Here is an 11,732-nt window from a genome sequence, read left to right as displayed (position 1 = left end):
GAGAGAGAGAGAGAGAGAGAGAGAGAGAGAGAGAGAGAGAGAGAGAGAGAGAGATAACAACCCACAGGTAGTACCCAGCCCATACACCTGAAATCATTCATTACTCCAGATAAAAACATTAATCCCACATCCCTGTCTTTCCTTTGTCTTCGTCCCCCCACCCCCAGGCCCCCTCCACCCTTCTATCGCCTCCTTTCTCTCTCTTTCTGCTCCCCAAATCACAATAAATGTACAGTGATGCTCAAATCTCATGCGACATGACTCCATAGGATTTCGTTCAAAATTCACTAAACTGGACAACCTAGCATGCTTCATATTTATCCTTTATTTCAATGCGAAAACGCGAGTATCGCATACGCTAAGGCCATAATATGTTTCATAAGAGTGAAATCTGTCATATATTTGAAAATTGTAAGAAAATGTCACGTGTAGCCAAATTTCAGAAAAACCCTTACGAAAATATTTTCAAAACTTTCGTTCACATCATTGCTGATGCTTTGACCAAACGAAGTCGCCCCCATCAAACCTCAGTTCAAATGTTAAATAAAATAAATAAAAAAAAAAATTGTAACATTAATAATACTTGCCAAAGCAAACATAAAATTTGAAATAGTCCTATTTGATTGTTTTTTTACCCTCAACGCTGAGAAAATGTAAATATGTATATACAAAAGTAGCAATGCGCCCACCGATATCAGCGTGTGATGGGGAGCATGTGTGACGTATCAGTGACGTGCAACAACCACCTGGTATATAAGTAGGTCTACAATGAGTAGCGACCATTAAATTATCTTGAAAAACATTTACTTTATGTGTTTAAGGAATATTTGGATTTTCATACGTAATTATTTGTTATCTTTCTTAATATTTTCAAAAACTGATAGCATACTAGCAAATATTCGCTTATTTTGTCAAAGCCAAGATATTATTCCTAGGCTTAGGTGCTAGATTTCTTTACTTTACGCTTAACATTCACATCTCTATATTAACAATTTCTGGCTAGAATGCAAAAGAGGTTATCTTCACATTCTTGCACTTCAAGTTACCTTATGAAAGAATAAATTATACATCAAAAAAGCGAGCAAAAGGATTTTAAGAAAATAATATTGTAAACCAGTGTTCCATATGCCTTGATTTATTAATACTTATGATACTTCGATTAATAGCCATCTTCTCCATATAACCAAATCATCATCATCTTTTATTCTTCAAAGAACAGGTAATCTCTACAAATAAAAACATTAGTAAAGATTACATCTCAGAAAGCTTAGATTATTTTTCTCAGGCCTATAAATCATTTTGCAACATACAGGCAGCTTAAACACAGCCTGAAAACTTCAACATTAAAAGAAAACTGGTTGTAATTCATATTCTTCAAAGAACAGGTGATCTCTACAAATAAATTAATGAGTAACATTACATCTCAGATGGCTTAGATTATTTTGTAGGCCTATAAAACATTTTCCAACATATAGGCAGCATAAACGCAGCCGAATCTTCAACATTCGAATAAACTTGTTTTAATTCATATTCCTACATTGAAATTGTTGTTATGACTGTTGACTTTTATTAGGTCTACCGTCATAATGCTGCAGACATGGTTATGTTGACCAGTCCGAGGAGCATGTTAAGTGTGCTTTCATTGCTGGCATCGCTAACCTTATCACAGCACACTAGAACTGAGCAACGTAAAGATAAAAAAATCAATTCAAATCACACAAATTAAGAATTATACCAATGCATAAAAGGGATTCATATCTATTTAAACCATAAGGAAAATAAGGCTAGCTGTGATTCACAAACTTTTCGACATGAATGACATTACAAATTAGAAAAAAAAAATTAGCACTACTTGGCAACATCACGTTGAGTCTGAGAATATGGACGATACAAAAAGAATCATGTCGCATGAGATTTGAGCCCCACTGTACTCATTCTTCTTCTTCCCGAATAACCTTGCGAGGGCAGGACCAGACCTGGGCAAGACCGGTGTACAATCTCTGTTCTGGAGCGGTCAAACGTGACTACGTTTCAGTAGTGTGGAGCCTCTCTCTCTCTCTCTCTCTCTCTCTCTCTCTCTCTCTCTCTCTCTCTCTCTCTCTCTCAGTGCCCCTATACCCTCCATCTACATCCATCCCTTCTCCACCATCTTTTCCAAGCAGCCAAAAAGCTAATTTTTCTTCTTGCTCTTTTTTTCTTCTTCTCGTTTCCACATACCCAGACTTCTTCTTCTTCACTTGCCTTTCTCTTTACCGACTCCTCGGCAGTGGAGGCCACTCTCACGGTTGAGTCCGCGAATTTTGTAAGATCTAGTTTTTTCGTTCTTTATTTAATTGTGGGTTCGTGTTTTTTTTTACACCTTTTTTTGCTGTATTTCTTTTGAGGTTTGTTTTTCGTCGAGTTCTGCCCATGTTTTTTTTCATCTTTTGGTCTTTGTTGCAATCGTTTTCAGTTTTGTGTTAGTGTCACATAGGCCTATGCATTTGTTTTGGTTGTTGTAACCGTCTTTTCGTCAACTGCTAATGCACTTAAATTCATTATTATCATTCTCACCCTAATTCTCTTCGTTACCTTATTTTCTCCCATCATCTCTCTCCCTTTCCTTATCACCATCAACACCTTATCCCCCACATTCTTCCCATGAGACTAAAATAACACAACCCTTTCACTAAATTAAGCGGTAACCATGATATGACCCGTGATTATATTTCCTTTTTCTTTTTTTTATTACAGGTTTAACACGTGAACTAACCTATCCTAAGGTAACCTTTACCTTGGAGAGAGAGAGAGAGAGAGAGAGAGAGAGAGGGGGGGGGGGGGGGGGGGGGGGGGCAGTGTGGAGACAGTGTGATACATTGGAATTAGATCGCCTTACGTTTACTGAAATACTATACCCTTTCTACACACTACCATTGCACTTTTTTTTGTGGTTAGTCTAAAAATAAATGTATATAAATAGGCTATACCTATATTATATGGACTTTAGAAATAGAGAAAGACATTCCAACTGTGAACATTTCCTGCTCAAGAATCACTGCTTGGAGAATGTAACTAGGGTAATACAACATCATAGTACCTTCTATGTAATTGCCGAAGGCAATTTTAATATATCAAACAGTTATAGCTTCGACAGAGGTATTGGCAGAACTAAATTAATTTTTGCAAACACTTTGAGCAAACTTCTTATTCTAATTGCAGTTATATGCAATCAATCCTACCGAAAAAGGCCTCAGTAATGATGTAACTTCGCAGAACCACAGATTTAAAAATACCGTTACTTTTTGTGTCAAAAGAACTCCCATAAACACAACAACAACACAACAACAACAACAATAATAATAATAATAATAATAATAATAATAATAATAATAATAATAATAATTAAACTGTGATCTTACCTCAGTCACGACAGGACTCGGAACTTCATCTTCAGTCTTTTTCGTTGTAGTAATTATGGTCTCTCCCGACCTTTTACGGCAACGCGAAACTTGTACGTTTACGGGTCACTTCAGCTGATGAGAATATCGCTCTTTACGGCTAAGTGGGGCTGACTTATTGTCTTAAACTCGTGAGAAATTTTTTTTTTCTTCAAGTAAAGGTTGTATAAGAGCTTAACTGAATAATAAACTTATTAAATAATTTCGTATATTTCCTTGACTTGGCTACGATGCAGAGTTTCATTCGTTTATAGAGTTAGCCTGGATGCTAGAAATGTTTAACACGGGCATTTTGTCCCTACAGATGAAGGTTATGTTAGTGTTCAGCAGAGTAAATGTGCTTAATGCTATTCATTCCTCATTATTTTCGCTCATCTGTCCAAAATTCGAATAACAACCTTATGGAACAACTGCCAGTTACACTCCAGCTGCCTTGCTATAGGCTAGGCGTACGTAGGCCTAATGCCTAGCTACTAGATTTGGTAATTACTGTTTTGTGGCAGTTATTAAATCAAATAATAATAATTCGTTACATGATTATGTTATATTTTCTTTGTTTAGGAACGTCTTCTAAACTATCTAACCATTCAAAGGTGCCATTTTTTTTCTCTGCAAAAAGACGGATACGTTTGACTTCGCTTTTGCCACCACTTTCAACTTCATTCCTTTGTTGTTTTTGCGAAAATGTGTCTTGATGTAAAGCCTTAATTGTTTACTAAAGGTGGGCTTACAATTTGCAACTTTGTCACCATAACGGTGGCAATTAAGTCACTTTATCTTAACAATTTGTTATCGCCTTATCGGCACCTCTAGTTTGTATCCATGGACCGATATGCCACCTGGTTTTTAACTTGTCTCTTGTTGGTTTGCCAGAGTCCATAAGTCCACACCAGGCCTTTTAACCTCTTCAAAATATACCAAAATATTACCACACTTCTGTTCCGACGCTGTGCAAAGGCCGTGCTGACACACTGTATTTAATCCAAAACATACAACTTTGCACTGACTTTTCACGACTTTGTTTACGTTTTTGCAACGGCAGCCAAAACAGTCGTCGATTTGGGAAGTGGAGAAACTGGTTGTAATGTTTCCTCATATCGAAGAAATGTCCCATGGAAAGAGTGTTTTTTAGCTTCGTTGATTTTTCATGCAATCAAAATAATAGTTTTATGAGAAAAATGTGAAATTATAATTGGTCAATGAAGAGAGAAAGCCGTAGTGTTTCCAAAAGACTGAGAAACATTATCAGATTTGACAGAAGCCCTGTCAATGGGCGTTGGATTTTATTGTTCCCGATTATGTAGTGACAAATGACAAATACAGAGCTGGAACGTGTAACTTTTACATTTATTTACGACAGCAGGTAAGCCTAAGAGTTATATTCTTCATCTGTAGGACAGTATAGGGTAGGATTTAGATCGTCGTGTAATAGGCTAATGAGGTGAAACAATGACTGTTTACCTAGTAACATCACTAGAACGTCTTGTTCTGCATGGGAGTCATTAACCTCTTCTGTAAATGTTACTTGGAAACTTATTCCAATAGGAATTTAGATGTGTGATTTTCCTGTTAGTTTTGCATAATATTTTTGTAGTTTTGGAGATTTTGCACAAAAGAAAAGTCAGAATCGTTCAAAAAACTTTTATAATAGGCTACTAAAACCGAATTAAACCTAACTACTCGTATCAGACGATCACTCCAACTGAGTTAAAATGTGGGTAAAACACAAATACAGCACCAGAAAAATAATTGTATGTGTAATTGCTAATTCTCAGGGAAGAGTCCAGTTAGCCTTCCCTAACCTAACCCTAGCCTATGGTGCTGTATCCTGTGGTTGTTGGGCTAAGGTTAGGGCAAGAAGTACACTGATACTTACAGGGATAATCCTGACCAAACCTAACTTAACCCAACCTAGGATACAAAGGTGCCATGTCCTATCTAGCTGATGGAGGGTTTGTCCTTTTGTAACCCCCTAGTGTAACTTAGAAAGTTAAAGTGGTATTTATAGAGAGATATATCCTAGCCTAACCTAGGCCCCCCCAAAAATGTTAACTAGCTACATATCTATGTATCAGGAGTTTTAAGCTAAGGGGTCCCATATCTCAATTACTTATCATGTTCAACGATCTGGGTACAGTTGACTATGTCTCAGAATTGCTACAAATACCGTAATTTATAAATAAATAGGGCTTTTAAACTGCATTCAATGATTGTTTTAACTAATACTGTATAATTAATAGCCGGGATATGATTGATGTTTGAGTATATATACATATATATATATATATATATATATATATATATACTATATATATAATATATGATATATATATAGTATATATATATATACTATATATATATATAATATGTATATATATACATATATATATATATGTATATATACTATATATATATATATATATTATATATATATACATATATATATATATATATTATATATTATATATATAAAAATTTATATATATTATACATGTATACGCACACAACACAACTGACTTATTTTGACATCTAACTATTCAACTAATCCAGTGCATTATTATTATTATTATTATTATTTACATAATTTGTATATACATTATACATATATATGCATATATATATACACACAACACTGATCTATGTTGACATCTAACTATTAAAGTAATCCATTATTTTTTTTTGTTGGGGACGGGGGGGCCCGCACCCCTCTATCACAGTCCTCCATTTCGCTGGGTGGTATTCCTAGTGTGGGGAGTCCGGGTTGCATCCTGCCTCCTTAGGAGTCCATCGCTTTTCTTGCTGTGTGTGCTGTTTCTAGAGCACGCTTCTGCATGAGTCCAGGCGCTACTTCAGCCTCTTGTTTTTCCACATTCCTTTTCAGGGATCTTGGGATCGTGCCAAGTGTTCCTATGATTATGGTAGGTACAATTTCCACTGGCATATCCCATATCCTTCTTATTTCTATTTTCAGGTCTTGATACTTATCCATTTTTTTCCCTTTCTTTCTTTTATTATTATTATTATTATTATTATTATTATTATTATTATTATTATTATTATTATTATTATTATTATTAATGTTGTTATTATTATTATTATTATTATTAATTATTATTATTATTATTATTATTATTACTTATTATTATTATTAATGTTATTTTATTATATTTCCACTTGGAATTTAGTGAAAGACTAAAAAAGATGACAAAACTATAACTAAGAGATTTTGCTGATTTGAAAATTAAGCTCAGAGTAGATTACACCTGTCTGAAGGGAGGATACAGGTAGAAATAAACCATAAAGGAAAGTATATGTAGAAGTTCCCAGTGCAGATGAGAGAGTGATAAATGGGAGAAGGGGATGAGTTGGACATGACCTTCACACAACCCCTGGGAAATAGTACTTGGCACTGCCAGCTAGGCTCCTGTGGGGACCAGATGACCTGTAAACCCCCAGACTAACCTGGGATGATAACTATCAGAATGGAGGCTGGAGATTAAAAGACTAAACACAACAAAGACATGAGTGACCGAATTCCACAGAAGCTGTGACTATCTCACCAACAGATGTCTGACCCACATTGATTGTTATCAACTCGAAATAACTCATTATTAAGCTCAGTTACACATATATTGTGTCTTGTAGATAAATGTGTACGCACGCTGTTTACGTACATACGCATTTTTCAGCCGTTAACTTTAAGCAAACATGGTCGAGAGCGAATCTGAGATGGCGGTAACGGACACACGAACGTACGAAGCGATGCATACTCTCACGTGTGCTGACACCTAAGCAGTTGCAGACATTCTCTCTCTCTCTCTCTCTCTCTCTCTCTCTCTCTCTCTCTCTCTCTCTCTCTCTCTCCTCTCTTTCAAAGTACTAATGTACTCAAAAAGGCTGGTGTTTTTCGTTTATAATTCATCACAATTTAGTGTTCTTTATAATTCATTACAATTTCTAGAACTGGAGAGATTTAAAATAATTCTCTCTCTCTCTCTCTCTCGTCTCGTCTCCATCTCTCTCCTCTTCTCTCTCCTTCCTCATCGTCTTCTCCTCTCTCTCTCTTCCTCTCTCTCTGCTCTCTCTCTCTTCGTCAAATAAATAAAGACTGTTTCTCCTGGGGTGGTTTATTTTACAATCAACTTGAAGTTCATTACTGTGATATCATCATTCAAATTGTTAGAACTGAAGATACATTTTAGGAGCTATTTTGTTGTTAAATTTAGTTTTAAAGGCGCTGTTAGCTGTACAGCTGAACTTCAGAGGAAGGAAGTATTTATTAGACTAAAACTAAAGGTACAATTGTTTAGTATATAAAACCGTCTTAGGCGCAGAGTTTAAAAGTTCCAGTATAATGAGTACGATAGAATTCAAGAGTTAGTATTATTACCGTTAAATTCAGTTGAACAGATTGTGTGTTTGATTTTGTGGGAGCGGAAGTTTAAGGAGCTTATAATTCCGCTCACCTTAAGATAAACCCATGAAAATTCGAGCTTAAAAAGGTACTGAGATACACTTTATTGTATGCCCTATACTATACGTTTTTTCCGTTTTTTTTTCATCTGTCCATGCCGCCAATGGTGTTTGAGTATGGTAACACTGCGTCCCGGTAAATAGTTACGCTGTGTGTAAGTGTTAGGTTAGATAAAGGATATCTGGTGTATATTTGGAACTGAAAATTGTTTTAATAATTTACTGAATGCGAATTACACCGATTAATATTCGAAATAGGATATTATTATAATCGTTGAATGTAAGCCGAATGTAACTATCTAAAGCCCGGGACGCAGTGTTACCATACAAAACACCACAGGCGATGGACAGATGAAAAAAAACAGAGTATAGTCATTTTAAATCGGTCCAAAGCTAGGAAGTTTTGAGCTGTTTATGACAGAATATGTGAGAATCAGATCTACTTTTATCTCGTGTTTAACGTCAAGAAGTGATTGCATCTTCATTTCATTCTTGATAACTTTAGACCTACATCAACGTAGTTTTTAGTTAAGGCTGAATATAGAGAATGAGATCTCCCCGTATCTCATTAGGGGCCAAAAAGTGCTTGTATCTGCATCATTTAACGCATGGGAACAGTAGGCTTACATCATGGGGGAGTTTTGAGTTATGGCTGATTATATGAGAATCAGATCTACTTGTATCTCGTATTAGCGTCAAAGAAGTGCTTATATCTGCATACGTTAATTTGTGAAACATTTTAGGCCAACATCACAAAGATGATTTCGAATTATGGCTGAATATATGAGAATCAGATGTTTTATTTTATTAACGCCAAAGAAGTTCTTGTATCTGTATATCTTATCGTTTGAACCATAAAAAAAACCGTTAGGCCTACATCAGTGAATTCGTAACAACCATTTGCCTAAAAGCTCCAGCTCAGAGCATGGGAACAAACCCACGAAGGGACATTCAGATCTCCAGCTTATCGTTTCCCCGTTCCCCAACGGCCAAGTGTGGGTATATATTGCAACGGGTACTCTCATTGCCCCTTTCACTTCGAGACACGTGGCAGCTCACTTGACCTCCCTATAAGTTACCACCCACACTTGACACTGAACACTACACTCAACCACCCCCTTTCCACTACCACTCCTCCCCCCCCCCCAACCCCCCCCCCCCCTACTAGCCACTTCGTTACGCCTCCCTCTGGGAAGTCACGTGACGGAGACTTTTTTAGCGGAGGAGCACAGTGTGAGGGAGAGGAGGAGGAAAAACATGGTGTGAGATATTGTGTGAGAATGATATAGGAAGGGGAAATGTAGGAGGTGGATGACGAAGCTGCTGTTCGGAAGAGACTTGAGAATGAGGAAAGATGAGGGTGAAATATAAGTGGGTGAGGAGGAACAGAGAAGAATGCAAAGAAACAGCACGACTGAAGTGGAGGGGAACACCAGGCGAAAGATACATAAAACTATAGAATACAGAAATAAATACAAAGAGGGTAACTTAGCAAAACCTTATAGGATTAGAATGCCCTAAGTTCCTACAACTAAGAAAACTTCCTTAAAACACAACAGCGAGTACAACGGCGCCTCTGGAATGTCTCACCTACGGAAGAATGAAAAAAAAAAGAACACCTGGAATTCCAGGAAGTTTCCAGACCCGGTTATATTTCACCCGGTCCCACCGTTGATACCTGATGCCCTCGGTATCCTGGTTATGCCTTACTGGTGTCCTCTTGAGCCCTACAGATGATAACCTCGGGAAACAGGGACACGTCTTGGAGCCCTGGAAGGATTCAGGAGGACTTATTTGATTAGGATTTCTAGTCTTATAGGTTATTATTGATAAGTTTTTATTTTATTCTGTGCTATGTTCGTTACCAGAGCTTGACTTATGTTAGCTAGGCCTAGTGAAGAGACACATAACCTCCGAAATGTGCAACGAACCTTAAAGGGGCTTAGTACCAGCAGCAGTTGGTCATGCTTAGGCCTATAGAAGCCAACACCCCCTAGAGGGGGTTAGTACCGTCAGTGCACCTCATGCGATCCACAGTAGTCATTACTTAGGGTTCTTTGCAGCGTGCGTTCGGCCCCTCGCTGAAACCCTTTTCGTGCATTTTATTGTACCTCCTCTCATATTCTTTCTTCCATCTTAATTTCTACCCTGTCCTCACAATTGATTCATAGTGCAACTGCGAGGTTTTCCTATTGTTAAACCTTTAAAACCTATTAATGCCAATTTCCGTTTCAGCGCTGATTGACCTTTGGCCTAAATTCTATATTCAATTATTTATAGAGGCCAACATCGCAAGTGGCTTCAGGTAGACAAATTTAAAACGACATAACGAAGTACGATATTTTAGAAATAGGGAAGGATGAGATAGGTAATGGGGAAACAGCTGTTATTTCTGTAGAATGAAGTATGAGATAATTCGCCAGATAAGAATGCTAGCCGTTTGCAGATATCTTGGTATTTAAAGCATTGATAAAGTTGACTATTTCTCAACTTCCTGAGTCTTAGAATTTAGCTTGGGTGTTTGTTGATAATGTAACTGGCCACTTTGATTATTATTATTATTATCATTATTATTTTGTTAAAGATGATGGGCAGCATCAGTGGAATTGATTTTATATATGGTCTTTTCAATTCTTCTTATTATTCTCTTCTCATCAGGGCTGATATTTGCTAATAGCTGGCCGATGTTCATATCTCGGTGAAAGAAATGTTTTCTAAAAATAATAATTTATTGATATGATAACAAAAGTGGTTAACATCTTAGTCTAAGGGCGTCAACGGAATTCCAACGTTTCCAACCGTATCATCGGTTCATTTTCAAGGAAAGGTGAGCTTGAACTGATTGAAATGGGTTGTTGTTGTTGGAGTATTAAGCTGGCTTTATGCCAGCACGGCTTTAGCTAATGTAGCAGCCCGTAGTCATTTGAATTATTTTTAGGTGCATTGGTGATTTAAGGATATGAGGCGATCTTTTTATTTATGATTTCTATGGAATGTGCAGGTGGAATGGTATGGATTCAAAAGTGAAAGGAAAAGTGAATAGGCAAGGTTACAAACCCCTTTAAACCCTAAGGTACCCATTAGTAGAAGATAAAGATCGATGTAGCGAGTCCTGGCGAGTCAGAGATAGCCAGTAATGAAATCGATAAAAATTTATAGTCGTAGAAAAACGGAAAAAAAAAGCGCAACTCTATGGAGTTCAAGTACCATATTTCACTTTACGAGAAAAAAAAAGCAGAGAGCGTCGATCGTTTAGCAATAGGGAACGACGAAGGAAAAACGAAATATTATCAGTTTAGAAACCAGGATAACAAAAATAGCGACAGCTTAAGCGGTAGTTAGAGTGACAGTTGAAATATTCGGTCGTTAGACGTGAGGCGGCCGAAAAAAACGGAGGGGAAAGGAGGATTGTTTAGTAAAGAAAAAGCAGTTAATGCTATAAACAGCACTTTTCATGTAGCTGCGATCTTTATGTTTGAGATCTGTATCTGAAATCTTCTAACAGGAGGTCATCTGGGAGACTGATCTCTAGGTCCAACAGAGCGTGGACGAGCTCAGAGAACAGCTGATGACCACTGCACTGTCGTTTGTTTTTTAAAAATGGCTCTATTTAAAAAGCCTCAAACTCCTCGTAGGTCAGCAGGAACTTTCTGATTTGATATTCTCCTACGAGAAGTATTCGTTTTACGGGACGCTTGAAGTTCTGTATTCTTGTTTGCAGGTCTGAGTTTCGCTGTTTTGCTTAGCTACAAACTCCTCAGTTTGTGTTCCTGCTTCTTTATACAAAACAGGAGCTACAGTCGGTGTCTCGGTCTGCATTTC

The 11,732-nt window shown here is 37.1% G+C and overlaps 1 long non-coding RNA gene across 3 annotated transcripts in view; it reads right to left on the bottom strand.

Moving 5' to 3' along the window:
• The window catches only part of LOC135207544 (uncharacterized), a 153,770-nt gene extending 149,125 nt beyond the window's left edge, over nt 1-4,645 (bottom strand). For 2 of the 3 annotated variants that reach the window (XR_010312987.1, XR_010312990.1), the window contains exon 1: nt 3,399-4,636. This is a non-coding gene — a long non-coding RNA (uncharacterized LOC135207544). Of the gene's footprint in view, nt 1-3,398 lie in introns of all 3 variants that reach the window. The other variant, XR_010312989.1, reaches the window with a different exon arrangement.
• Between the last annotated feature and the right edge of the window lie 7,087 nt (nt 4,646-11,732).

This window comes from Macrobrachium nipponense, chromosome 32 (genome assembly GCF_015104395.2).
Source record: "Macrobrachium nipponense isolate FS-2020 chromosome 32, ASM1510439v2, whole genome shotgun sequence".
NCBI classification, from domain to species: domain Eukaryota; kingdom Metazoa; phylum Arthropoda; class Malacostraca; order Decapoda; family Palaemonidae; genus Macrobrachium; species Macrobrachium nipponense.
Note: the sequence above shows the minus strand (reverse complement) of the source record. Positions and strands in the feature narration are given on the sequence as shown.